The 27177-nt window shown below is 44.3% G+C and overlaps 1 protein-coding gene across 3 annotated transcripts in view; it reads left to right on the top strand.

Annotated features, from left to right (window-relative positions):
• The window catches only part of POU6F2 (POU class 6 homeobox 2), a 513474-nt gene that overhangs the window by 79978 nt on the left and 406319 nt on the right, over positions 1 to 27177 (top strand). The window lies entirely within an intron of this gene.

Genomic DNA, 27177 nt, shown 5'->3' with positions numbered 1-27177 from the left:
CTCCAGGTGGTGTCCCTGTGGTGACTTCTCCCTCAGTGGCGTCCCTTCACGGATCTCTGGCAAATCCTGTCATCATCGGGTCACTGCTTTGTTCAGCAGCTGAGTCAGTGGTGTCCTCCCTCCTGGTGTCCCATCGCCCCCAGCGGATAGTATGCCCCGGGTGAGAGGCCATAGGCCGTAGACAGGGGAGAGGACGGATGGATCACAGGACAGATTTCACCAGAGACAACAGCGAGGGTGCAAGCAGCGGGGTCCCTGCAGCGGATGGGCATTCAGCGGCAGGGTCCCTGTGGATGATGGGAACTAGTAGCGCTACTAGTTACCATCCACTGCAGGGACCCCGCCACTGACTTCACATTCACCACAGGCAGTGCCAGATTAAGGTCTAAATGGGCCTGGAGCTGAAAATTATCAAGAGCCTATTATGTGCAATAATAGGGGTTGTGGCCAGCACCTAATAATGTGGGAGGTGTGACCAGTGTTCTGGTTGGGCGGTCTGCTCATGAATGTGTCTCTATTTGTGTAAATACTTTCAACTAATTATATATGCCTGGAAAAGGCAGGGGGCTGGCATAGGAAAAAATGCAGGGCGATATATTGGCGGATGCTCTCCAAAGGTGCACCTGCAGGACACCGATGTCCTAAGATACTTGCGGGGTGAGGCGGTATTCCAGTCATAAAAAAAATACTGAAAGCCAAAACTTGGTAGACAACATTTCAGCACCTTTTATGTGGTTACCTAAGTTTACCACACCATATACCCCTTATACAAACCATGCAACACAATAGTAACCCCCTTATACTGTACTTACCTCACACATTATGCCTCATCGAATAAGCCAAAATTGACACCGACTGAGCCAAAATTCACACCATGCCACACATTTTGTTACATGGCTTTGGCTATACCATACGGATTGAGCAATAATGCACAATATACTTCATAAACCTGGGGAATTGCATGCCAAAGGCGCACATTAAAAATTTACACCATAATGCCCATTACATATTAAGCCAGACACCATAAAGTCCATTATATATTATGCCAAACCCCATAATGCCTATTAAAAATTATGCTACATAAGTGCTGCTTACCCACATGCTCATTGCCAGGGGTTCCATGCTCATTTCCAGGGGTTCCATGCTCGTTGCCATGTGGGATTACATGCTCATTGCCATGGGGGAATACATGCTCGCAGTAACTGGGTAACAGCCACCGCTGGGCAGAAATGACAGCCATTGACAGCCAGGAAGAGAGCAGGGGCTGCCCGGCTGTATTCAGAGCACTGCAGGTCCCGGCTATTTGAAATAATACCCCTTTCACACCAGAAAATGAAGGGATTTACACAGGAATATGGTCCAAGGATCATGCAGGGACATTTCCGGCCCCTTTTACACCAGCCTAGCCCTTACATTTTCTGGTGTAAGGGGGAGACAAAACCACCCCCCACCTTTAACCAACCAGCTATATTTTTTAAACCAAGGAGTCCCACAATACTGGCAGCAGCCCCATTTTTCTGCATATCTGCTCATGCACATTAGAGTCTGTGCTCTCTAGTGCTCAGACCCTGCTACCAGCAGGGAGGAGGGGGCCTGGAGGGCGGAGGCCTGTCATTTAATGCCCCTGCAGGGCCATAACTAAATATGTTCGTGTCCCGTGGCAGAAAGAGCTATAGTGTCCTTAAACAACAAGTGGAACACAGACAGTAGCGTGGTCTCACAGGGAAGGGCACTAGTTACACAATAATACCCCCAATTCAAAATATGCCACAGTAAGGCAACACATAAACTGTCAGTCCAGCTGGGTTGGGACAGGCCATTTGAATACTGGGGCCCCTGGGCAACTACCCACTGAGCCCAACGGAAGAGATGGCCCTGCTTTTAGACTGTTTTCTTTTACTGCAATGGGACCATGATACAAAAAAATGTAGGTATATCTATGTTTAATTGCATATACAGCTAGCCCTCACTTGCTGTGCCGAGCCATGGCATGGTTCATACTTTGTGGGACCCATAGAAAAATGTATAATGTGCCCCCAACTGTCCACCAGAGTGGGTAAATCTAGTGCCATGGGGAGAGGGTGGGGTATACATGTCAGAGGGTTTGGGGTACTGGGGGCTACCATGTCAGCAGAGGCATATGGTGTACTGGGGAGACTTGATATTCTTAGAGGGAGGTAGGTTATGGTACTGGAGAGTCAGTGTCTGCGTAGAAAGGTTGGGGTCAAAGTACAGACAGCAGTGTATCTACAGGGCTCCCACACACACACACGTTCCCATGAGAACGATGGGCATTCTCATGGAAACGCCCATGAAATGCTGGGAGTTCACAAATGCTAATGAGCCCCCCCACTGCCCCCGGCCCTCCGGCCACAATAATGGGTGCGTGCACCCAGCGAACAATCTGTTCACTGTGGCTGCACGCACCCAGCGCATGCACCTGCGCAGAAATGTGCATGCACAAAGTGAAAACATCAGCGTGAACGCAGGCGGCCATGCGAATGGACTTGAATATGGTCCTAATTGTAATGTACGGCACTCTTGAAGGATAGAGCAACGCCCAGTGCAGCCCCCAAGTGTGTCACTGACAGAAGGAGTACTTTGTGATTTATTATTCTACTAAATATAATTATAAATTTGATAAATGTGTGCTAATTTATTAAGGATAGTTAGGAGAATTGCGTACAGTATCTCTGCACTCTACAGGCTGCCGTATAACAATGAGCAGATAAGACGTTTTAGATTGCAGTATGGACTGGGACAATTCAGAAGGCAGGTCATATTAAATAGAGAGTTAAGCATGAGTTGAGTGAATTCTACTTTAGTTTTGAGTCCCCTGCTCTGCCTTTGTAACTCAAGCTTCACCCTTTTCATGAAATGACACGACTAGTCATTATTGCTGTACTGCTCTACAAAACTTTGAAGCTTTGAAACCTTTGGTGAAATATAATAGGATGAGAGATTCAGAAAGTGAGAAATTTGGTAAGAAATCTCCAGTTTCTTTTAAAGCAGCAATCATTTACACTGCAAAATCAAAAAAATCAAACTGGTTTTGCAGTGTAAATGATTGCCGCTTTAAAAAACAGTCAGTGTTTTGGAGATTCACGGACACTAGACATATATATATGTATGCACATGCGCAGTAATGTGGCTGCGCATGCGCCTAACATTGATCCCTGTGCAAACCAGCAGCCGATGTGAATGGACCAGAATAAGGTCCAATATGTATTAGTGAGATCTGTGCACACTGTCCTTTTAAAGTAAAGTATTGAGCTCATTTTTTATTACAAAAAATGGCATGAGGTCCTCCTCTTCCTAAAGCATAATCAGTACTCGACTGTGGGAGTAAAATAGACCTGATCACACAGCCATGAATTTGGATGGCCAGCTTAACTGTGATTGATATGGCAAACAAATGTAGCGTAGGAAGTGGTTACAAAGTTTTACATTTGTTTTAGAATTAAACTCTTGGTTAGGGTGAAACTATTTTGTAGAGCCTGACTAGTTGCGCACATAGGATAATTTGTGTGTGTGTTGTGGGGTGGAAGTAGATTTACCACCTTTGTGTTGAGATATTTCCTAAAAAACTTTTTGCTTCAATTCTATTCTTGATTTTGCACACCGTAATGCCACTTACACGTTACGTCCCACACTGTAATGCCCATTACACGTTATGCCACAAACGTGATACCCATTACATGTTATGCCACACACTTCAACGCCCATCACATGTTATGCCATACACCGTGATGTCCATTACACATGTACTGAGGCTCAACAAAAATAAATTCCGTATTGAATTAAGAAGAGGATTCTTCACCATTAGAGCAGTAAAATTCTGGATCTCATTGCCGGTGGGGGTGGTTACAGCAACTACTGTTAAAGAATTTTAATGAAAACTGGATGCATTTTTTGGCCACTAAGGGAATCCTATACATACTCAAGTCAGTAATTACAAGTTACATAGGTTAAACTTGATGGACTAACGTGTTTTTTCAGCCTTAATTACTATGTTACTATGTTACTCTCAGGTAACCTTAGATGTGCCTGGGCATTTGGCAGGAAGTGGGCAGGCAGCTGACATCTGGTGATGTCAGCTGCCCGCCCCCGGTGCCCACATCACCGGGCAATTTCCACCTGGCTGCAATCTTGGGTGTGTGCACCCAGTGAACAGTCTGTTCGCTGTGGCCACAAGCAACTGGGTTATGCACATGCGCAGTAATGTGGCTGCGCATGCACCTAATATTGATCCCCGTGCAAACCAGCAGCCGATGTGAATGGACCAGAATAAGGTCCAATATGTATTAGTGAGATCTGTGCACACTGTCCTTTTAAAGTAAAGTATTGAGCTCATTTTTATTACAAAGCATAATTAGTAGTCAACTGTGGGAGTAAAATAGACCTGATCGCACAGCCATGAATTCGGATGGCCAGTGTTCAGCTAAGCTGTTGCCCGCTAGAGTGAAATTCCACCTTGCAAATTAACCCCTTCCTGGTACTCCCAAGAATTTTCCAGGGTTTTCTCCAGTGCGCAGACTGGCAAACCCAGAAAAATCTCTGCAGTGCCACTGCCTGCGCTCCCCCTTGCTGGGCAGCGCCGCTGATCTAAGCACAGAGATCCGTGTCGCACTCAGCTTCGGTGACTACCCGGCTCCTGCTGCCCGGCCCTGCCTCCCTTCCCCCTGCTGTGTGCGGCATGATCTCGTAACATCATTCTGCACATTGCCGGGCTGCCGGGGGCAGGGCCGGGCAGCCGTTATTTACAGCGCTGCTGTCCGGACCCAGGGACACAGTGGTGTTTTTTTTTAGGGAGCGCTCCCAAGAAAAAACTCGTCCAGTGGGGAGCACTCCCTAAAAAAAAAAAGGTACTTGTGTATTATCACGGCGCCCCCGATTTCCATCGCAGGGCATTGTACGATGCGACGCGATTTCACCCGATTTTTAATTGTACAGACACCCAGATGCCTTATGACCATGTTAAATGCCCCCCCAGACCCGATTTTTTTTTGTATACCCACCCTCATAGGTCATGAGTATGTGAAATGCCCCCCATTGTTAATGCCATCCGACTATGAACGCCAACCCAAAGCGTAGCGAGCTTGCGAGGGGCAGCGGTACGCGTCCTCCGACCTTTTCATACCCTCACTATCCACGCCGGTGTGGAGTTGATTTTATAAAGTGTGGCGAACGCAGCGAGCCACCGAGCCCGAAGCGTGGCGAGCGGACGTATATACCTGTGAAGTAATGAGCGTCCACTCGCCACGCTTCGGGCGCGGTGGCTCGCTGCGCTCGCCACACTTTATATAATCAACTCCACACCGACGTGGATAGTGGGGGTATGAAAAGGTCGGAGGACGTGTACCACCGCCGCTCGCCACGCTTCGGGCTGGCGTTGATAGTGGGGGGCCGTTAACAATGTGGGGCCATTTTACATATTTATTACCCATCAGGGTGGGTATACAATTAAAAATCGGGTCTGGGGGTGCCATTTAACATGGAACTCAATGGCAAATCGCGTCGCATCGCATCGCATGCCATTGTAATGGCATGCGATGTGACCCGATTTTTAAATTGTATACTCAGCCCAAAAAAAGGCTGAAATTGGGTCCATCGCATGCCATCACATACCTTAATTAGTGGTATGCGATGCGAAGGGCGCCGTGACAATACACAAGTACCAAAAAAAAAACACCACTGAAGGGGTTAATGTGCTCGCTGTGCAAATGGATCTTTACAGCTACACATCAATTTGCATCTATTTGTGTTCAAAACACATCGTAACAGGCTCACCATCGAATGATTTTTACAATGGGCACAAGTTATCGCAGGCTCAGAGTAGCCAGAGACTTATGCCTGTACACACAGGGTGAATTGAGTCTCCGTGCTAAGCAATCTAGCATCACTTAGCACATAGCACTGCATGAGTGATGAGCGATCTGTCATGTCCATGTTTCTCTGGAGAGATTAGATACTGTGGGGGAAATTTACTAAGAATATGAATACGATTTTTCGTATTCGTATTCTTAATACAAATCAATACGAATGCATACGGCTGTTTTAACCGTATTCAAATTCGTGTTCCGGAGGGTAATTTACAAAGCAGTCAAATACGACTGCTTTGTAAACTCCTGATGGCGTATTCATTCGTACAAATTCGTATAGGCAGCCTGCACGGATCAGTCAGATCTGTGCAGGCTGCAGTGTGTAAAGAAAAGTAAATACATTAAAAAAACAGCGTGGGGTCCCACCAACGGCCGTAACTAGCACCAGGCTCAAAGAGCCGGGCTGGTTTTAAAAAATCATAGACATGGAGCGATCTGTGCTTAATTTCTAAGCAATCCAGGCAGATCAGGATTATAGGGAAGTCCACCCAGCAGATGAACAGAGGAGCCAGCGATGATGTGGGAGCACGCATCAGCACTCAACGCTCAACGCTGCCACATACACATTGTGCGGCTTTCGAGCTAAAGCGGAGATGGGCAGGGAATCCCCTCCAAGCTGTCATGCTGGTGGGGACATGCGAGCATGTGATACGCTCACGCGATCGCTATGGCCCCTGCACACAGAACGATGTACTGTAAGGGCATTTTCGAAGCGATCTAGTGAGATTGCTTAGAAAATGCCCCTAAATCGCTACGTGTGTAGACCCCTTTAGGGGAAGATTTATCAAGAGAGAGATAAAGTATCAATCAGCTTAAAAACTGATTAAATTGGTACTTTATCCCATATTTCATAAATCTTCCCCTTTGTGATAAATTAGTTTTGTCTACTGGTTCCAATTCCAGCTGCTGGTAGGTACAATACTGTAGGTCAGTATTACCAAACATTTGCCACTTGTGTAAACTGCAAAATAAATAACACAAAAGGTAGTAAGGATAAAATACACATGACAGATTACTGTACTTTAACCCTAAAATCTAATTTATTTTACAACTTTGGTTGAAGCTGGCTGGTTGATGATGAAATTCCATGATGTTTAATTGTTTTCCTCATGAATCATGATGTACTACATTAATATAATGCAGCATCACCTGTCTCTGAAAAATGACTGATACTGCAGCTACAATTGGCTGATGCGAGCAGTTATGTCCAAACAGATTTGGTCTAGGAACATGCTCAGTCACAACTGGTAGAGTAAATTTGTTGCTGTCTGATGTAAATGGCACTTTATCAGGGTTGCCAACACAATACACAAATTCTTACAATTGGATGAATATTGCTACCAGCAACAGGCTATGTTGGTAAAATACTGAAAGTAGAGAACAAAGTAATATCTAGAGCAAGGGTAGCCAACTCCAATAAAGAGCTACCAACAGTTCACATTGTTCAAACCACCTAGCTGCTGCACAGGTGCACTCATTACTCACTGACGGGTTGGGATCGTTTGGTCGAATGCATTATGGTCGAATGTCATAACATCGAATCCATTAGGTCGAATTGCTAAAAGGTCGACATGATTCTAGGTCGACATGGGAAAAGGTCGAAATGATTCTAGGTCGAAAGGTCATTAGTTCGACAGGTCATTAGGTCAACAAGGTCATTAGGTCGACATTGTCTAGGTCGACATTCACAAAGTCGACATGGGGTTTTTCACTGTTTTTTTACCTGAATGTCAACACAGTCGACATGGACACAGTTTAAAGTGCACTGCATCCCCTCGCATCGCTCGCTGCGCTCGCTATGCGTCGGGCACGGTGCCTCGCTACGCTCGGCACACTATTTTATTCTCCCACCACGCCCTAGTGGATGGTAGGGCATGAAATACCGCCTGTCAGCACATGTCGGTTCAAAAAACAGTGAAAAACCCCATGTCGACTTTGTGAATGTCGACCTAGACAATGTCGACCTAATGACCTTGTCGACCTAATGACCTGTCGAACTAATGACCTTTCGACCTAGAATCATTTCGACCTTTTCCCATGTCGACCTAGAATCATGTCGACCTTTTAGCAATTCGACCTAATGGATTCGATGTAATGACATTCGACCATAATGCATTCGACCAAATGACCGCATCCCTCACTGACACATTGTTAAAAGATACACAGCTGGAGCTAATGACTTCACTTGGGATTCTGTTAAGGAGACCTGGAAACATTCACATGTATTCAATGCCGGCCGGCGAGGGGGTTAAACTGCGAGGATCGCAGAAAACCAGTGATTAAACCAGTTTAACCCCCGCGCCGGCCGCTCGCACTATGCAACGTTCCGGGGGAATCCTCGCCGTCACAGAATGGCGAGGATTCCCCTAATCTGCGAGAGCCGCGGCTAGTGCAGCAAACTCGCTGTAATTAGCCTCGATTCTCGCAGCTTTTGGAGGCACATACGCCAATTCTCCCTCGCTCAAAAAACGGAGCGAGGGGGAATTTGCGTATGAGGGGGGTCAATTGAATACTGACAGGGTGAGCGGTGACTGCGAGCAAAAAGTCCTGCTCGCAGTCACCGCTCGCCCACGGCATTGAATATATGCCATTGACTGTTGGTAGCTCTCAAGGACTGGCCCTGGCTCACCCTGATCTAGAGAAGAGGCATAAGTCTTGATATGGGTTTAAAAAAATGCGCAATACAATGTAAATCATTTATGACATCTTTATATACTGTAGTAGTAATTAGGGTCAGAAAGATTGCTATTAACTTTTTCTTTTTCTTACTGTTTGGTTGACAAAATGCTACATTTACTGAAAGTTGGTATCATGTTCATGTATATAGCAATATAGGCCCTTATTCTGGTTCACTCACAAAGGCAAATTCCTTTTCAAATGGACAAAACCATGTGCACTGCAGGGGGGCAGATGTAACATTTGCAGCGAGATTTAGATTTGGGTGAGTTATTTTCTTTCTGTGCAGGGTAAATACTGACTGCTTTATTTTTACACTGCAATAAAGATCTCACTTTGAAGTAAACCCCCACCCAAATCTAATTCTCTCTCTCTCTCTGCACAAGTTACATCTGTCCCATCTGCAGTGCACATGGTTTTGTCCATTTGAGAAGAAATTTTCCTTTGCGAGTGAACGAGAATAAGGGCCATAATGTAAGGGGTAATTCAGACCTGAACCCAAATGCGCATGGTGGACAATTTTTGATAAGCTGTGCACAGAACGCATGCGCAAAGCTGTCCAATGAAATCCTGCTACTTTTTCAAATCACTGGCAGATCGCAAGGTGATTGGCAGGAAGGAGGTGTCAGGGAGTGGTAACCGCCCGTTTCATGGGAGTACCAAGAAACATGCTAGGCATGCCAGAAAAATGCTGCAAGTGATAGGGAAAATACAGGCATGGCCAAGTGTTTTAGGGGAGGGTGTGAGACATCAGCAACAAGCTCGATATGCCTGAGCCTGTGATAACTGGTTCCCAGTATAAAAATCATTCAATAATAAGCAGCTTACGAATGGTTTTAAAGATATTTGCACGACACGCAAATAGATTTGCAGCAATTCACATTAATTTGCACATCGATCACGTTAATTTACAGAGCAGGATTTCACTCTAGAGGGGCGGCGTCTACCTGAACACTGGCCGTTGCAAATTTGCGGTTGTGCAATCAGGTCTGAATTACCCCTATAGTCTCTGAGATAAATTGCATAGATACACCAGTAACTACTGAACTGGGTGTCGAGAGATCTACAAGGAAGAGAGAAGAGATCTGGTTCTGGGTGGGATGTGGCAAAATGTGGGGTTATGTTTATGCCCCATTTTCAAAGGGTCAAAAGGTTCACAGCCAAAAGGTCAACAGGGTCAAAAGGGTAGACATTCAAAAGGTCAGCATGAAAAAGGTCAACGGGTTTTTTATAAAAAAAAATTGGGGTGTCTATGTCGACATAGGTCGATATGGACACGTCGAAGTGTACTGCTGGGCTCGCCATGCTTTGGGCACGATGCCTCTTTGCGCTCAGCACACTATTATATTCTCCCTCCACGCTGTAGTGGATGGTAGGGCATGAAATACCCCACATATTGGCAAAACATTTAAAATAAAAAACTTATGTCGACCTTTCTTGTGACCATGTCAACCGTTTTACCCTTTCGACCCTTTGACTTTCGACCCTTTGATTGTTGGCCTTTTGACCCTGTCGACCTTTTGACTGTCCACCAATAGTGGTCGACTTTATGACTGTCAACCTAGAGTCAATCTATCATGAGTTAATCTATCATACCTCTTTGCAAAAAGTGGATCAAGTTATGACAACAATAGCAATGGTTTATAATACTTAAGCTGCCGCCACATCATGAATTTTAAATAACATACTGGACCTGCACATGACCAGTGGTTGCAGCTTCGCCTACCAGGTTTGCTGTGTGTGTGTGGATCTGAGTCCTTAATCAGTGCACTGGATCAGAGACGAGCTTCCAGGAAGAAGGGACAGAAGCCATAGGAGGTCATTCTGGTTGGCTTGCTAAGCATCGTTAGTTCGTTGCTTAGCGACCCTTGTTACACAGCCCACAAGGCGTGAAATGCACACCACCGCTACACGGCAAATGTACCCACTGCAGTGTGAATGGAGGTTTCACATAAACATCCTTTCACAGGCTTGCGCACAGTTCCAAAATCATTCGATGGTTGCCGACCATAAAAGGATTACTTCAGTGCTTGCCAATCTTAGATCTGCATCGTCCAGCTCCAAAAATTGGGAGGGCAGCTGATGTCTGTTGATGTCAGCCGCCTGCCCCTGGAAGGCAGGTACCCGCCCGAGTTACAAAGGGATGCCCTGCGTTTTTTCCTGGGCGCACCCAGTGTTTTGGTGTGTACGCCCAGGAAACACATGCGAACACTTCCTAAACCCAGGCCCAGCGACAGGGGGGGGGGGGGGGTGTGTCAAGGGGGACAGCTGACCTGGGTCCTGACAATCTAAGGGGCGCCAAAACAGCCCCCCCCCCACCCACTTAGTCATCATTCCCTTCAGCCCCAACTCTCTCCCCTCAGTTAGATAGCAACCAGCACGTCAGTGTGATAGAGTGAGGGAATGCTTCAGTGTTATAGAGTGCAGGCCACAGGGTGGGGGAGACAGTTGGTGTGATAGAGCGCAAGCCGCAGGGTGGGGGCATACACCGGTGTGATAGAGCGCAGGCTGCAGGGTGAGGGAGCGCTTCAGTGTGATAGAGCACAGGCCGCAAGATGAGGGAGGCCTTCAGTGTGATAGAGCACAGGCTGCAGGGTGAGGGAGCGCTTCAGTGTGATAGAGCACATGCCGCAGTGTGAGGGAGCACAGATGCATGACCACTAATCGGACCACTAATGGGACTTACACAGTGATAGAAGGCACAGAGCATGCACAAATCTAGTGTATTTGGCCCCCTTGTTAAGGGAACTGTAGTATCCCTTGAGGAGCCATATTGTTGGAGAACGCACAGTAGTGCTCTTCTAACTCTTTCCAATCAATGCAAGGTTTTAAGCCAATATAGATCACTATGCTGACTCCACAACCTTTTGGTCAATGTCTAACTAATACATGTCTAACTTTTGTCAATGTCTAATGCATGTCTAACTTTTGTCAGTGTCTAACTAATGCATGTCAAACTTTTGTCAGTGTCTAACTAATGCATGTCTAACTTTTGGTGTCATCCTATTGAATCTCTGACTAGTCATTGTCTGTGAGCTATACCATACCCATCCTACAGTATGTCCTGCTAACATAAAGTGGTTTGGCTACAATTTTTACTCAAGTCCAGTGGCGGACGGAACTACCTAGGGTGCAGGCCCCCTGCTGGCTGCTGCCGATACCCTCCCTGCCGCTTACACCCTCTGCGGTCGCCGCTGCAGACCCTATGAACGGGATACACCTTGACAGTGAGTGAGGTACCTGGCGTGCAGGACGATGAGACACTGCGCTGGCTGATGGGAGACCCAGCGCGGCACACTGCTCCAACAAGAGGGAGATTGAGCAGGAGGCACCAGCGGTAAACCCTGCTCTGCCACCTCCAATCATCTCTCATCCTCTACTCCCCTGGCTTCCTCTACTACCCCCCCCACACTTTTTTGTCCTCTACCCCCCACTCTCATCCTCTGGTTCCCCCCCACTCTAATCCTCTACACCCCCAACTCTAGTCCTCTATTCCCCCCACACACTCTCTTCTTCTATTCCCCCCACACACTCTCGTCCTCTATTCCCCACCCCCCCCCACTCATGTCCTCTAATCGCTGCCATTCTCGTCATTCTCCCCCCTAATGGGCACTGTAGTGACTATGGGGCAGGGGGCCCCTTTCATGATTTTGCTATGGGGCCCACAGAGTAGTAGTTACGCCCCTGCTCAAGTCTGTAATATACTTTAAATTATCCAGACTACAAAATGTATACTTTTACTGGTCTGTGGCTTTCCAACTCTTACAGCCTTAAATAGCTTTCACAGGCAAGTTGTATCCAGGACATACAAAGAAATGTATTGAATGATTTAATTTATTAAACAGTGCAGCTGGGAAACATTCCCACTAAGCTACTGTACTGGCAAGTAGTTCCTGGGAAGTGAGCAGCACTGAGTAATATATTTATTTATTAACATTTATTTCAATAGCAGCAGCATACACAGCAGTGCCATACAATTGGGAACAAGCATAATAATAAAACAAGTACTGGTATTAACAAACAGGCAAAGTGGTAAGACATCCCTGCTTTCAATAAAATAGGAGTTTGATACAGGAGGTTAAATGCCACAGATTGTATATTAGTCCAGCCAGATTGCAAAGAGAAAAGCTACTTTTTTAAAGGCTTGACTAAGAAGATGAGTTTTCAAGGGATGCTTATAGGTTTAAAGGTAGTAGATAAATCTTCTTGTACAAAGAAATTCCACAAAGTGGATGCAGTCTGCAAAAAGTGATCTAATCAGAGATCTAATGAGCGTGGATGGAAGTTCACATTTTGAGCAAAGAGGGGTCAAAAAGAGAGAAATTTGGAACAAGGAAATAACTCTTGATGCAGTTTTGTTAATGGCATTTTTATTGGTAGAAGAGTATGATGCTGAACTCTGTAAGGTGAAGGCTTCAAATGTAGGTACTCACAGAGCAGAGCTGGGTTTTTGCACTATGGGCCTGATTCAGACTTGTTCACTAGGCTGCGTATACTCACATCCTAGCAAACAGGTAAACGCTGCCACTCCAATCCTCAGCCCGGGTGCCCCCAGTGTCAGCCATCACAGCCACCAGCACTGTAGATTCAATGTGGGCTGTGACGGCTGTTTCATTGGTCATGGAGGTTTACTGTGCTGTTAGGGTACATGCTTTGTGGTGTTCTATGAGGCTAGTTGGGGTATGGATGATTGGAGGTATGTTTTAAGGAGTGCAAAAAGGGTATTTTAATGTAAGGGGAGTGTATGGAGTGTGCTGAAATGAGTGAGGAGCACTGTTCTGTGAGGGAAGCTGTAGGATGGGGTGCAGTGCTGTGATTGGAGTGGGTTCTCTGAAGGGAAAGGGATGCTGTGGTAGGAGACTTGTGCTAGAATGGGAGATGACTGCTGTGTTGTGAAAGGAAAGGGGTGCTGTGATGGAAGAGGGGTGCTCTGCTGTAATGGGTGAGCTGTAGCGCACAGAGCGGGGGTTTCTGGTTGCACAGAAACCCCCCATGACAGCCCAAGTTTTTTTTTTTTTTATGAGCTGCCGATGTCCTGCCGATGCTGCTTCTTTGTGCCTGGCAGAGTCGTAGGCAGCTTTTCACATACCTGCGGGCTCCTCATAACGAGAGTGCTGAAGAGAGCAGTCTCTGAGCAGCAGCGGGCTCCTGGAAGCAGAAGGGTCGGGACATCGGCAATGGCGACAACGGTTGCAGTCACTCTGCGTGAGATAAGCTGCGGCTGTCACATGGCAGCAGTGGTGGTAGAGGGCAGCTGTTGGCGGCAGCAGCACGTAGGATAGAATATGTGTGTATCTGTATTTGTATTGTATATAAGTGCTGTAAGTGCAAGGCAGCAAGAAGATACAGCTTTATTGTGTCCAGTGCAGTTTAGTACAGCCCTATATCTATATATTTTGGTTCCACTATTAGTAATTTTCAGTCAATTATATGTGCATGTGTGTGTATATATATATATATGTATATATATAGATATATTAACGCTAATATCTGCAATGGATTGACATTGCTTGTAATAGGCAAAGTCCCATTCCGCACAGATCGCTCAGCACACACTGTCGGTGCTGAGCAGCCTGTGTAGCGATGTGTACTGAACTATCTGTGTGTCCGCATGTCGCTAAGCACGGGCTCCAGGTCGCCCCGTGTGTTTGCGGATTTATTCTTCTCACCAGTGTCTACCTAACCCCTGTACCCAGCCGCTTTAACCTAGCCTCCACTCCATAGCCTAACCCTAACCCTACATTGTAAATACCTAAACCTAACCCACGCTATCCACAGCTGAGCCCCCACTAGTGCCTAAACGTGACCTTAAACTGTCCGGCATACTTAGGCTCAGGATGATGGCTGTTGGTATTTCAGCGTGGTCATTATGATCTTTATGAAGTTCTGGCGCCAGTGTTTTGACAGTATTCGGGATGCTGGTATTAGTATAGTGAACACCAACATCCTGGCCGCATTCCATTTGGAAACCCCCCTTTATAAATCCTGCATTTGCCCCTGGTGAGGATTGCTGTCCTGTGCTGTGATGGGAAGAGGTATTGTGCTGTGAGGGTTGCTATGCTGAGAGAGGATCAGAGAGGGAGGACAGTAGACTTATCAAACAAAAGAGAGCTGGGTCTTAGGAGTAGCAGTGCATGGGCAGTCACCACCTACCGCCATGGCTCTGCGCGGTGTGCACTCATATTCTTGGCTACTGAGGGGCTCAAACCAGTCCTGATGGACATTTGAAATATTGCTCTTGCGGTGTGTGGCAATGTGTAATGGGCATTACGGTGTCCAACAATACGTAATGGGCACTACATTGTGTGGCATAATGTGTAATGGGTACTGCATTGTGTGACAATGTGTAATGGGCATTATGGTATGGGGGGGGGGAGCATATTTTTGCACCTGGGCCCATAACTCATTCGCTCTGCCTCTGATGCAAGCCAAATGGGAGATAATTCATAAGTTGGGCACTCACCATCGAATGATTTTTCTTCCGTTCAGCAATAAGAGTCAGTCTAGACTGACCTTTATTCCTGTCGCTATTTACCAAATTCGGAGCTGTCGCTGACATCATGTGATGTCAACTGCCCGCCCTGAGCAGGCATCGACATGACTTTGCAGGGGTATGACAATGAAATTCTGGGCATACCCCTAAGTCCACCACCTGACTGCCCCCAGCCCTTCCTTCCTGGAACGAATGGCTGGACTAGTGTGATACTCGCTAAAGCTGTTCACTCCTGGGGTTTATTGGGGGCAGGGGGCAGGAACGAATTGAATCCGCTCCTATGTATGCTCTGGAACCAAGTGTACACAAGTAAAGGCCATGTTGGTTTTTGCCTTTTAAATTATTTATTTATTTAGTTACTTGTATAGCACAGCAGATTCCAGGGGCAAACTCAGGATTTTCAGAAGGGGGTTTCCAGAGTGGCGTAGCAAATCACGGAGTTGGACACTTTGGTGACCCATTATATGCCGGGTCAGTTAAAGTATTATAGATAGACCAAATGTATATAAATAATAACAATAAAATATATACTGTATATATATATATATATATATATATATATATATGTATGAGAAAGAAAGGGGGTTTCAGAGGGTGCTAGAATAACACAGCAATTTAGATAAAAGAATTGTATTTAATACAAAAGGATTAAGAATGAAAATTCACATGAATCACCGTATATCGGGTGTAACAAATAAACACAAACACAGTGTTACAACAATATGCCACTTCTGGTGGGTAGATGAATTGCTCAAAAGATGTTCACAGATGTATGCACAACTCTGGTGGGTTGATGGTGGACAACCAATGCGTTTCGTCATTCTCATGACTTCATCAGGGGCAACTTCATCAGGAGCAACCGATACAGCTAAGTCAATCCAAAACAAAAATATATATCCAGATAGAGTTTCTCATAGATAACCAGATAGGAAAACTCAAACAGAAGCAAAAGAGCTTGATTTTCTCCAGAAACAAAAGGTAAGGCTCAGTGGTATGAGACCCACACAATAATGAAGTCCAGAGGGAGTGTGCACAGCTAGAGTCCACCTCATTTACATAGAGAACAGAGAATAGAGAGTCCACCTATATACATAGAGAACAGACTCTAGTTTCCACAGAACTTTGGATATTTTAGTTGGTCTGCCTGGCTTACAAATTCCCCTGTTGGATGGGGGATGAATAGGATGTGGGAAACAATTGTAATATGGCACCCTTTAAGTTGACCTTACGGATAAGGTCAAACAAGCCTTCAAGTAATCCTTAAACTTTCTAAAAGTAAATAGTCCATACATTTTCAAACGTTTATTAAAAGTCTCTTTTTCCACTCGGTATTGGTGGTTGGTTCAGACCATTAAAAGGTTCAGATATTTCAAGATAGCAAACAAATATTCCCAACGCGTTTCGTCCCCACACAGGACTTCATCAGGGGTTCAATAGTGACTCAGGCTAATTGCATACAGATGTTGAGTCTGTGTGTGAGCCTCTCAATATTCATACATGGTCTTGCCTTAAAAGGTTAAAAGTCTGTAGACATCACCATTTCTTGGTTTAAATCAGACAAACGATTTATCTTAAAGCCAGATAATATTCCTAGTAGGATATATTGTCTCTATGCTCGATTAAGATACAGGTGTATTCTGCACAGAATCTGAGTGACTCGGGGTACAATTCTTACTTACTGGAGATGTGTACTCATGAAGGGCTCTGTCAGAATGAGCTCAGAAAAACTTTAGTCAGACAGAACCTGAAATATCTGACTGGGAAGAGCAATTAACAGGCTTGGACCACTGCTTTGAAGTCAGATATCTCCGGATTCAAAGGACCGATTTTTAAAATTCTTGTATCCGTGGAGAGCCCTTAGACTCCTGGGGGGGTTCTGGGTACTCAGAAACCCCCCTGCGTGCGCCACTGGATTCCGTTGCACTTTACAATCGTAGACAGTGATAAAACAAACTGGGTAACAACGGACAGACTTGGAGGTAAGAGGGCCCTGCTGCAAGCTTACAATCTTTAGGGACATAGGAGGGAAACACAAGGACAGGCACCAGGCTTAAGCATAGCAGTCCCACCAAATTGCAAGTCCAGAAGGAAAGCTATATAACACATAAGTGCCTCAGAGGGTTATGCGTGTGATACTTTAAATTATTGTGCCTCACTGATGCCTGAACATTTTGCAATTTTAGCTGAAAGTGTTCTTGTTAATGTAGCAATACCAATAGAGCATGTACCTTTGCTGACAATTATTTTCTCAGTTTAATCAAAGATTAAGCTTGAGATAGTAAGATGGCATCAAAAATATAATGACCTACATTAATTAGTTTTGGTCTTATAGGGCCAAATGTACAAAGCCTTGGGGAGTGATAAAGTGTAGAGAGATTAAGAATCAGCCAATCAGCTCCTAACTGTCATGTTACTTGCTGTGTTTGAAAAATCATAGGAAATGGTTGGTTGTTACTTAATCCCCTTGCATTGCTTAAATGTAGAATGGATTAATCTGGCCTTTTCAATATAAAAGGCTGGTTAAATATGTAAGGTAACAAGATGTGTGTAATGATCTACATTTCTTTTGAATTTCCCACCAGCCCAGAGAAGGTAAACCACTGCTTCCCTTTACACCCATTAAACTGTGCCTCCTATCAGTGATACTGTCCCAACATCAGTTGTAAGATTGCAGGGCTGGTAGAAATATGGTCAGATATTGATTTTAGATTTCCGTCTCTAAAGGGCACATCAGCACCTCAACTTTTCGAGGTATTTGGTGCCATGGCAAGCAGTTTTGGGCTTCGTTGCACCTTATACTTAGATCACAGCCCTTTGGCGTGGTATCTATTTATGGACTGGTGGGTATGAAAGCAGACAATAAAACTGGTAGCCATGAGTCATACTGAAGCGATTCAATAGAAATGACTCAGAACCTGGTGGATAATGTGGCACCAGAAGATGGGAATCGGCAGACAGACCAGAATATAAATACAGAGTGCAGGGAGTTCAACATGAACAGGCTCTGGAGATCAATAAGCAGAGCTGGCCCTAGGCTGGCCCTAGGAATATTTGGAATGCCTATGGACATCCCATATCTGGGGCCAGCTTAACTGAACAGCGGGCAAGGGCAGTTTGCGCTGCACAGTAACCAGGAGGTGCTTCTGGCGGGCAGCTGCTGATGAAACTGACAGGCGTCAGCAGCCGTGCATGGGGCTATCTGCTGCCACTGCCCTCTTCAGTGAGCTGTCAGACATTGTCATCTGCAGCAGCCGCCTTCCCATCTGCCCACTAGTAGTTAGCGTCAGATCTGTCAATATATGAGCATAATACTCTAGAACATACCTGTAATAGTACTCAGATAATTTCTTATCCCCCCCCACTGTGTCTGTAATTTGTTTATTTGTTTTTCTTGGGGGGGGGGGGGGGGGTGTAGTAGGCCTGGCCACTCCTCCCCCATTGGCCACACCACCATATTTTCCCAGGACCTGGCTGACCTGTCTATATTTTTCTATATCTAGAAATGGGTTATACTGTAATATAATTCCATAGCACAGGTAGATCTATATAAAAAATGTGCATATTACTATTAAAAATAGAAAAACTAAATTGTGATTGCCAAAATATTAGTTTCTGTGATTGATAATTATTTGGACAGAATATAAAATGTCTAAAAAATACTTCAATGTACCTTACAGAATCTTAGTATAAATCCCAGGGTTTATTCAGTATACGGAATAGAATATTAAGTTTACATACATTAACATGGTAATAAGCAGGGCATAAAGTGGTCATGCAGAGGTGGGGGAACTCATTTCTCAATGCCACCTAATTACACCCCCTCCCCTCCCCCCATTAGGCAGAGATAGGGCCAGTGGTAGGATTTTTGGCATCCCCCTGCAAACTAGAATGCTTTTCTGTGAGAATTACTGCGCAGGGCCAATGTGGAGGATAAAATGCTCAACTTCACCGTTAGAGGAGGTGGAACTCAGTTCCACCCCGTTCCCCCTCACTTTAACCCCTGGTAATAAGTAAGCAAAATAACACAATGATTCTATGCCTAATTACCATGATAGTTTTAGGAGAGGTAACTGTATCCTCAATTACATAAAAAGTTTATACATGGCAGTTTTTCAGAAATTTCCCAAATCCCATCTTACAGTATGTAAACACTTCCAATAAATTTGTGGAAATGTGGCAACACTCTCAATGGCTGTTACATTACTTTGATTTTCAGTAAACAGCTTATACTGTACTTGTATACTTGTTTGTATAGATTGTCAGAGATTTCAAGAGCTCTATATCTGATGGATTGCCTTATTGTATAAAAGGAAAGGCTACTTTCCACATGATATTAAGTAAAGAGAGAGAGGCATGTCTGGATTATTCAAGATAAAAATATGAACTAAAAAAGATGTACCAAGCCCAGATGAGATCAACAGGGCCAAACAGGTAGAGCAATGCATGACATAGGGCAGTATTCAATGTGAAATTTCGCCGTGTTCAGCAAATCCTGTTTAGGATTCGCTGCACACTCGCTGTGTTCCGGAGGGCTGGCTGCCACTCGCTCTCTCCGTATTCAATGTCGGAGGGGCGAGTTGCCCCTCGTGGCGAATCTTAACCCCTGCAGCGGACGAGCGTCCACAGCAGGGAGCCGTGGGACGTGGCAGGCATTGAGATTGAAGTCTCCCTGCCTGCCCCAGAACTTTTGTGGAGGGGAGGAGGGCTCCCCGGGACCCAGGCAGCACAAGCTGCCCCCCCCCCCCCCCAGAGCCAGCAGGGGACCGGGTATATTCACTGCTCCCGATCATGCATATGTAATGATCGGGTGCAGTGAATATATGAATATCTAACGAGTGGCTCGGCTCCCGGCCCCCTGCTGGCTGCTCTGTGTTAAAAATATATATATATATATTTTAAATTAAGATATATATTCATGTGCTATAAGCACATGAATAAAAATAGCATGCCCCTTCTCAGAATAAAATTCCTGATTTTTTTACACCAAAATTAAAACAAAAAAACTTTTATTTTAATAGTTCACATTCCACTTCTCCATGAAAAGATGGAGAATTGCTACACGGAGAGACACGGCGAAAATCACTTAGAAAGACGGCGAGAAGTGCACATTGAATAGGGTTGCTCGCTTTTTGAGAGCAAAAGTCTCCTTCCAACGCGAGAAAAGCACAAACTCGCCATAAAACACGGCAAATTTTTCTCATTGAATACTGCCCTTAGAGTAACATCTGATAGATACTATAACGGTACTTGTTTCCTATCTGGGCGCCCAGGTTTTCTACGTACGGCACCGTAATGAAATCGGATCGCATCGCATCGTACACATACACGATATTGAATGATGCGATGCGATGCGATCCGATTCGATTTCCCATAGGAAACAATGTGAAATGGCTCAATTTAGCCAAATTCTCATAGGAACAATAGTAAATGGGCCAAAAACACCCCTGAACATTGAAATGTCCCCCCAAAAGTAGTTGACGCCACCCCGCCATCAACGTGAACCCGAAGCGTGGCGAGCGCAGCGAGCCCGCGAGGGGCGGCGGTACGCGTCCTCCGACCTTTTCATGCCCTACTATCCACGTCGGCGTGGAGTGAGAATAGAATAGTGTGGCGAGCGCAGCGAGCCACCGAGCCCGAAGCGTGGCGAGCGCAGCGAGCCCCGCGAGGGGACGCGGATACCTTCACAGTTATACGCGTCCCCTCGCGGGCTTCCCAGGTGTCCATGGCGACGCAAACACCTGGGAAGCCTGCGAAGGGACGCGTTTACCTGTGAAGGTATCCACGTCGCTGCGCTCGCCACGCTTCGGGCTCGGTGGCTCGCTGCGCTCGCCACACTATTCTATTCTCACTCCACGCCGACGTGGATAGTAGGGCATGAAAAGGTCGGAGGACGCGTACCGCCGCCCCTCGCGGGCTCGCTGCGCTCGCCACGCTTCGGGTTCACGTTGATGGCGGGGTGGCGTCAACTACTTTTGGGGGGACATTTCAATGTTCAGGGGTGTTTTTGGCCCATTTACTATTGTTCCTATGATAATTTGGCTAAATTGAGCCATTTAACATTGTTTCCTATGGGAAATCGAATCGGATCGCATCGCATCGCATCGTTCAATATCGTGTATGTGTACGATGCGATGCGATCCGATTTCTCTACGGAGAATAGCATGGTGCGCAATTAACTTAGTGGGCGCCCAGATAGGAAACAAGTACCACTATAACAAAACAACATAGCAGTAAAGAATTATAAACAACAAAGAAAAAAAATACTTTGGCTCTCTGTCAGATTACATTCACATTAATGTAATATCTCCAAACTGCATATTTTTGTGCACACTGACTTGATGTCTATAGCTACTACACAGAAAAAGGTATACTGTACATGTAGCTTAATAATTTATGTAAATACAGATGTGTCTTTATACATTTTGCCTAAATATGCCACACAGCGGGAGATTCCTGCGGGACAGTCCCTCTAATTGAACACTGTCTCGCTGTCCCACATGCAGTCAGAAGTGTTCGGTCGGTGTCAGATTTCTGTTGGGAGAGGCAGTGATCACCACGGCTCAGCAGATCAGCTGATTAACTGAACAGATGTGGTGCGCATGGGCACGGCACCTAACAGGTCAGTGAGGGGATCCAGGGGCTGCTCAGGGAGCACTTAGCACGCCCCCAAAAATGTCAAAATAATGAGATTGCCGCACTAAGGTATGCCCCTCCACCTGAGGTCACGTCCCACCCCTTTTCTGGTCAGCCACACGCTTGGAAACCGCTATGCACTTATTGTACATTAGAAGCAATTGTTTAGATACAGCCATGGTCACATACAGAATATACAGTAGTAATGCCGAATATTACTAGAAGGACTATTTACTGCGTACAGAGGCTAGATGTATGTGGATCATTCTTTGTAACTATTTTCTGCTTTATTTATACTCCCCACCTAAGTATGATTGTTATTGTATAATATATATATATATATATATATATATATATATATATATATATATATACACAGTTTTTGAAGAGCAGCACAACCACTTAATAGAGTAACTGGCTCCGGTGCCTTCCTTAAGGGGAGAACCCCAAACGTAATATAGACCAGAACGGCGGCACCCGGAGGCTTGGTAAATAAAGTAACAACTGCAGGTTGGCGTGATCAAACGTTTTCGATGTTTATTACATCGTCATCATTCCTGATGACGATGTAATAAACATCGAAAACGTTTGATCACGCCAACCTGCAGTTGTTACTTTATTTACCAAGCCTCCGGGTGCCGCCGTTCTGGTCTATATATATATATATGGAGAAAAGAGAAAAACAGAGTGCGCCCCTAATGTAAATTCCACCACCAGAATACAGCCAATAACCAAAAGTCAATGGTAATTTCAGCATAAAATCCACAATTTTTGATTTAATACAACATTTATTAAAAACATGTAGTTTTCATCTGTGCAGTATAATTCATACAGAAACAAGGAAATACACCCAACGCGTTTCGTCGATACGACTTCCTCAGGGGTAAAAATTTCCGTATATTGGTGGGTAGTGAGAATAATCACACCCGGTATGTGAACCTTCTAAAAAGCGTATCCTATGCGGATAATTAGTATATAGTGCTCAGCTGCATCAAATTCCAACTGTAGTTGGTTCATCTTTTTGGCTTGCTGTGCTGCTTATCCAGAGGAGTCCTCATTCGACATTTCCTAGGACCCTCTCACATTGTCAGACTGAATTTAGATGCAGTGATGCTTTAAATATTAAGATCCTCTACAGGATTCGACCCTCTAGAAGGACTTCCATAATTTTGATTCATATTCAAAATACAGTTGGAATTTGATGCAGCTGAGCACTATATACTAATTATCCGCATAGGATACGCTTTTTAGAAGGTTCACATACCGGGTGTGATTATTCTCACTACCCACCAATATACGGAAATTTTTACCCCTGAGGAAGTCGTATTGACGAAACGCGTTGGGTGTATTTCCTTGTTTCTGTATGAATTATACTGCACAGATGAAAACTACATGTTTTTAATAAATGTTGTATTAAATCAAAAATTGTGGATTTTATGCTGAAATTACCATTGACTTTTGGTTATTGGCTGTATTCTGGTGGTGGAATTTACATTAGGGGCACACTCTGTTTTTCTCTTTTCTCCATTTCTTCTACTTCCCCCACTAACAGGGGGGACTAATAGAGTTGCTGCCCCGACAGATATCTTCCAGCGCATTGAAAGGGTATTTCTTTTGATATATATATATATATATATATATATATATATATATATATATATATAGAGAGAGAGAGAGAGAGAGAGAGAGATACAGTAGATATACATACATTATATTACCCATATGATATGAGTCAGTCCACAAGGAGCCTAATGAGGGCACTCACCAGTCCAGATAAAATGTCAAAGTTGGTATTTAGTGCAACATCACATAGATACAGTAGTCAATAAATCTTATTTATATAAATCTTGACCCTTTCAGATTATTTTAGTAAGAGTAATTTTAATACAGCTAGGTACACAGTACACGATATGCTCCATGTGCGATCGTGACAGTGTTTTCCCTTAAACTACCAGGCAAATGCATACACACTGATTGATATAGCTAATGATATTGTTCAGTGACAACAGCTTGTCATCATTTTAAACATGCAGTTGTTGACGATATAGTATCGATGACGATATAGTATCGATGACGCTATAGACGATATAGAGCTATAGCAGTTAAAATATCCCTTAGTGTGTATCTATACCCAAAAAAGACGTGAATGCTTTCAAATTAGATTGCTACCTGCCCTTACATTTGTTATAGGAAGTTTAAAATTGAAAAATGACATATCTCTGTTCTTAAATATGTTCTTTATTAGAAAATAGTCAACCCTGATGTTTGCTCATTTACATGAATTAAGGCATAAATTAAGTTACTCAGTATAGTAAGGGTTTTTCTAAGTGGACTTTGGACTATACCGTACTTACTACTCTATATGTTTCGTCATTAGGCCCCACCCCCAACATCACCTGGGATTTAAATGATGATGGGCAAGGAGCTAAATTACTTGTTCCAGTCATTTAGCCCCACCCCTTTCCACATTTGCCTGTGAGTAACATACAATCCTGCCCACTTCACTAGGAAGCAGACACGATGTGGGCTAGCCCCTACTCTTCTGGGTTGTGTGTGTGTGTGTGTGTGTGTGTGGGGGGGGTTTGGTGTTTGCTGCCCTAAAAATCAGGATCATCCTGCAGTGAGGGTAGGCAAGTATGCTTTGGGCCTGAATGGAGATGGATGCAGTTTCATTGTTGTATGATGTCGAGTTTCTTTTTGCCATTGTGCATGCGTTACAGTTGAACTGTGCATGGGTCGCAATAGTCTTGTGGCAGCCGTTGCAGTAATCGTATGTGAGCCCTTCGGGGAGCTGACGGGAAGTTGAAGAAAAATATGGTTCGACCTTAAAGGTGCCCACAGACGCTACAATTGTACTGTGCTATGCGTTTTTGACTGTACAATGGTTCTATACAATTTTTCTTCCAGCTTGCTATGAGATGTGCACTTGGATGCATGTGATGAACCCATGTTTGTAATGTTAAATTTCAGATGTAGTCTAAAAAGTACGTGCAGCACGTACTTTTTTAGACATACAATATCGGGCTCCCAGGAACATAAACACCATCCAATAATTGTACATAAGATGCAATTTGTGCTTAAAAAGTACAAAACGCATTAGATAATTGATGCGTCTGTGGGCACCTTAAGACAAGTCGGACTTGGGATCCGTATAATGAAACTAAACTTGGGTCACATTGTAGGAATGCATTTCAACACAGACAGCATTCTCCTTTTATATAATCAAAATATGCAGACTATACTTCTTTGCACAACCTAAGCTATGAAACAGGTTTTAAAAATATAGTTTAATATTTGCTACATAACAAATAAAATCACAATAATTCAATAAAATGACATTGATGCACATATATTTACAAAATTCAGTTTAGATGTATGCTTTGATTTATAAAGAAAACATTTGAAAATCCATTTTCACCCTAAAATAACATGAGAAGGCCTGCTATTATACGCATCAAGTCAGGCAAGAAACAGAATGTTAATAAATAACCAGCAATTTAGCCTGACAATGACAGACTGATCACATTGATTACATTGATTATCTCTCAGACTTTTACAATATACATACAGACAAGGCCAATTTATTGCCCCCAGAGGTTAAGATGGATATCATTATGGTAAAAGACAAACACACAAACAAAATAATCCTGATGTCTATACTACGCACAGCGGTTACGCAGCCAAAGGGCCTGTCTGCTGCAGGATCATCTAATCTTATGTCGCTACTGTTGAACATCCAATATCCAAACATAAGGATATCCATTTTAGAAAGACTGCTTCTACAGGGTCCGTTTTATGCTAGACTGGGCAAAAATAAAAAAGTTGAAAAATAAAGATTTTGGGTGAAATGTAATAGGATGAGAGAATCAGAAATTGAGAGATCTGGTAAGAAATGTAAAAAATTTTTAAAGCGGCAAACATTTACACTTCAAAATCAAAATGGTGTTGCAGTGTAAATGTTACGCAGCGCTGAGTGAGGGGACCCGATTGCAGTGGATTGACGGTCCTGCTGGCCTTCACCAATAACAACCATGTTTGTGGGGTTGAATTAAGTCCAGCCCCAGACCGGTGTCACCTGTTCTTGAGTTGGACAAGGTGGCCCGCAGGAAATCAATCACACTGCAAGAATGGGTAAGATGATGTAAACACTCAGCCTCCCAGAACGTGAGGGTATGAATCCACAGATGGTAACTAGGTGAATATCCCTGAGTTACACAATCGGTGCAAAAATGCACAGATGGAAAGATAATAATAATAACCCTGTATACCTGCACTAGGAAAAAGGAACTGCAAAGATAAGGATGCAGGGGACCCCTGACTTATCTGAAATGACGGCTGTCAACAGGCTCTGGCAAGGACACTGCAGGTTGGACAAAGCATGTACTGAGGACTGAAGCAACCAGGGACCAGGAACACGAGTCAGACACTGTGGACGCTGGATACAATGTGTTGGGACCGGAAACACTCTAGAGCAGGAACCCTGACAATCAGAACTATAACCGCCGGCAGGGTCTGAGTGCTGAAAGCATAGCTAAATAACCTAGCATGCAACCACACCCAAGGACCAGGGTATGCACAAACACCAGGCAAGGTGGTACAGCAAAACCTGGAGCACTGATACAGTGAACAAATACAAAACCCAAACAGACCACTGGAGGCGGATCATAACAATAAATGATTGATGCTTTAAAAAAACTGGAGACTTCTTACCAAATCTCTCCCTTTCTGATTATCTCATCCTATTTAATTTCCCCCATTGATTTTTTCCTACAGAGTCCTCATGCTGTAGCAATGTGTTCTGCGTCTGTCTTTAAATCAGGCCAAGGAATGGAACAACATTTTTCTAATTTTACATAGTTACATAGTTTGGGAGGTTGAAAAAAAGACATTATAATGAATGATTATACCCCTGAATACTATTTCTGTAAAAAAAATGTATCTAACTAATTTCTAAATGTACAGTATCAATTGATTCTGCCATCACAACTTTCTCTGGCAGAGTATTCCATATCATACTGTAACTGCTCTTACTTTAAGGAAACCCTTCCTATGCTGAGTGAGAAACCTTCTGTCCTCTAACCTTAGGGGGTGACCGTGTGTCCTGTGTACAGTTCTCTGTACACAGATCGCCAGCTAGTTCGCTTTATTGACCTTTTATGTATTTGTATATATTACTCATGTCCCCTCTTCTACAATGTAAACATACCTAACCTGGCTAGCCTTTCCTCATTACCCAATGACTCTAAACCCTTAATCAATTTTGTTAGTTGGGGTGTGGGGTGTACCTCGGGCGCTCCTGGGGAGGCTGCTTGTCTGGTGAACCGTAAAGTCCAACCTTAGAAAGACTTATAAAATGTGATATAGTTTTAAAGTGGGTGGTAAACCAAACTTAGCGCTTCCCTTGTGCCGACACCAGGAGAATGTAAATGAAAGGTGCAGTGTTATACTTCCTTTTTATGATCTGCGACGTTAAGATCCCTTTAAGATCGAATA

The sequence above is a fragment of the Crinia signifera genome, chromosome 5 (assembly GCF_055691185.1).
Source record: "Crinia signifera chromosome 5, ASM5569118v1, whole genome shotgun sequence".
In the NCBI taxonomy this organism is placed as follows: domain Eukaryota; kingdom Metazoa; phylum Chordata; class Amphibia; order Anura; family Myobatrachidae; genus Crinia; species Crinia signifera.
This window is presented reverse-complemented; position numbering and strand designations above follow the sequence as displayed.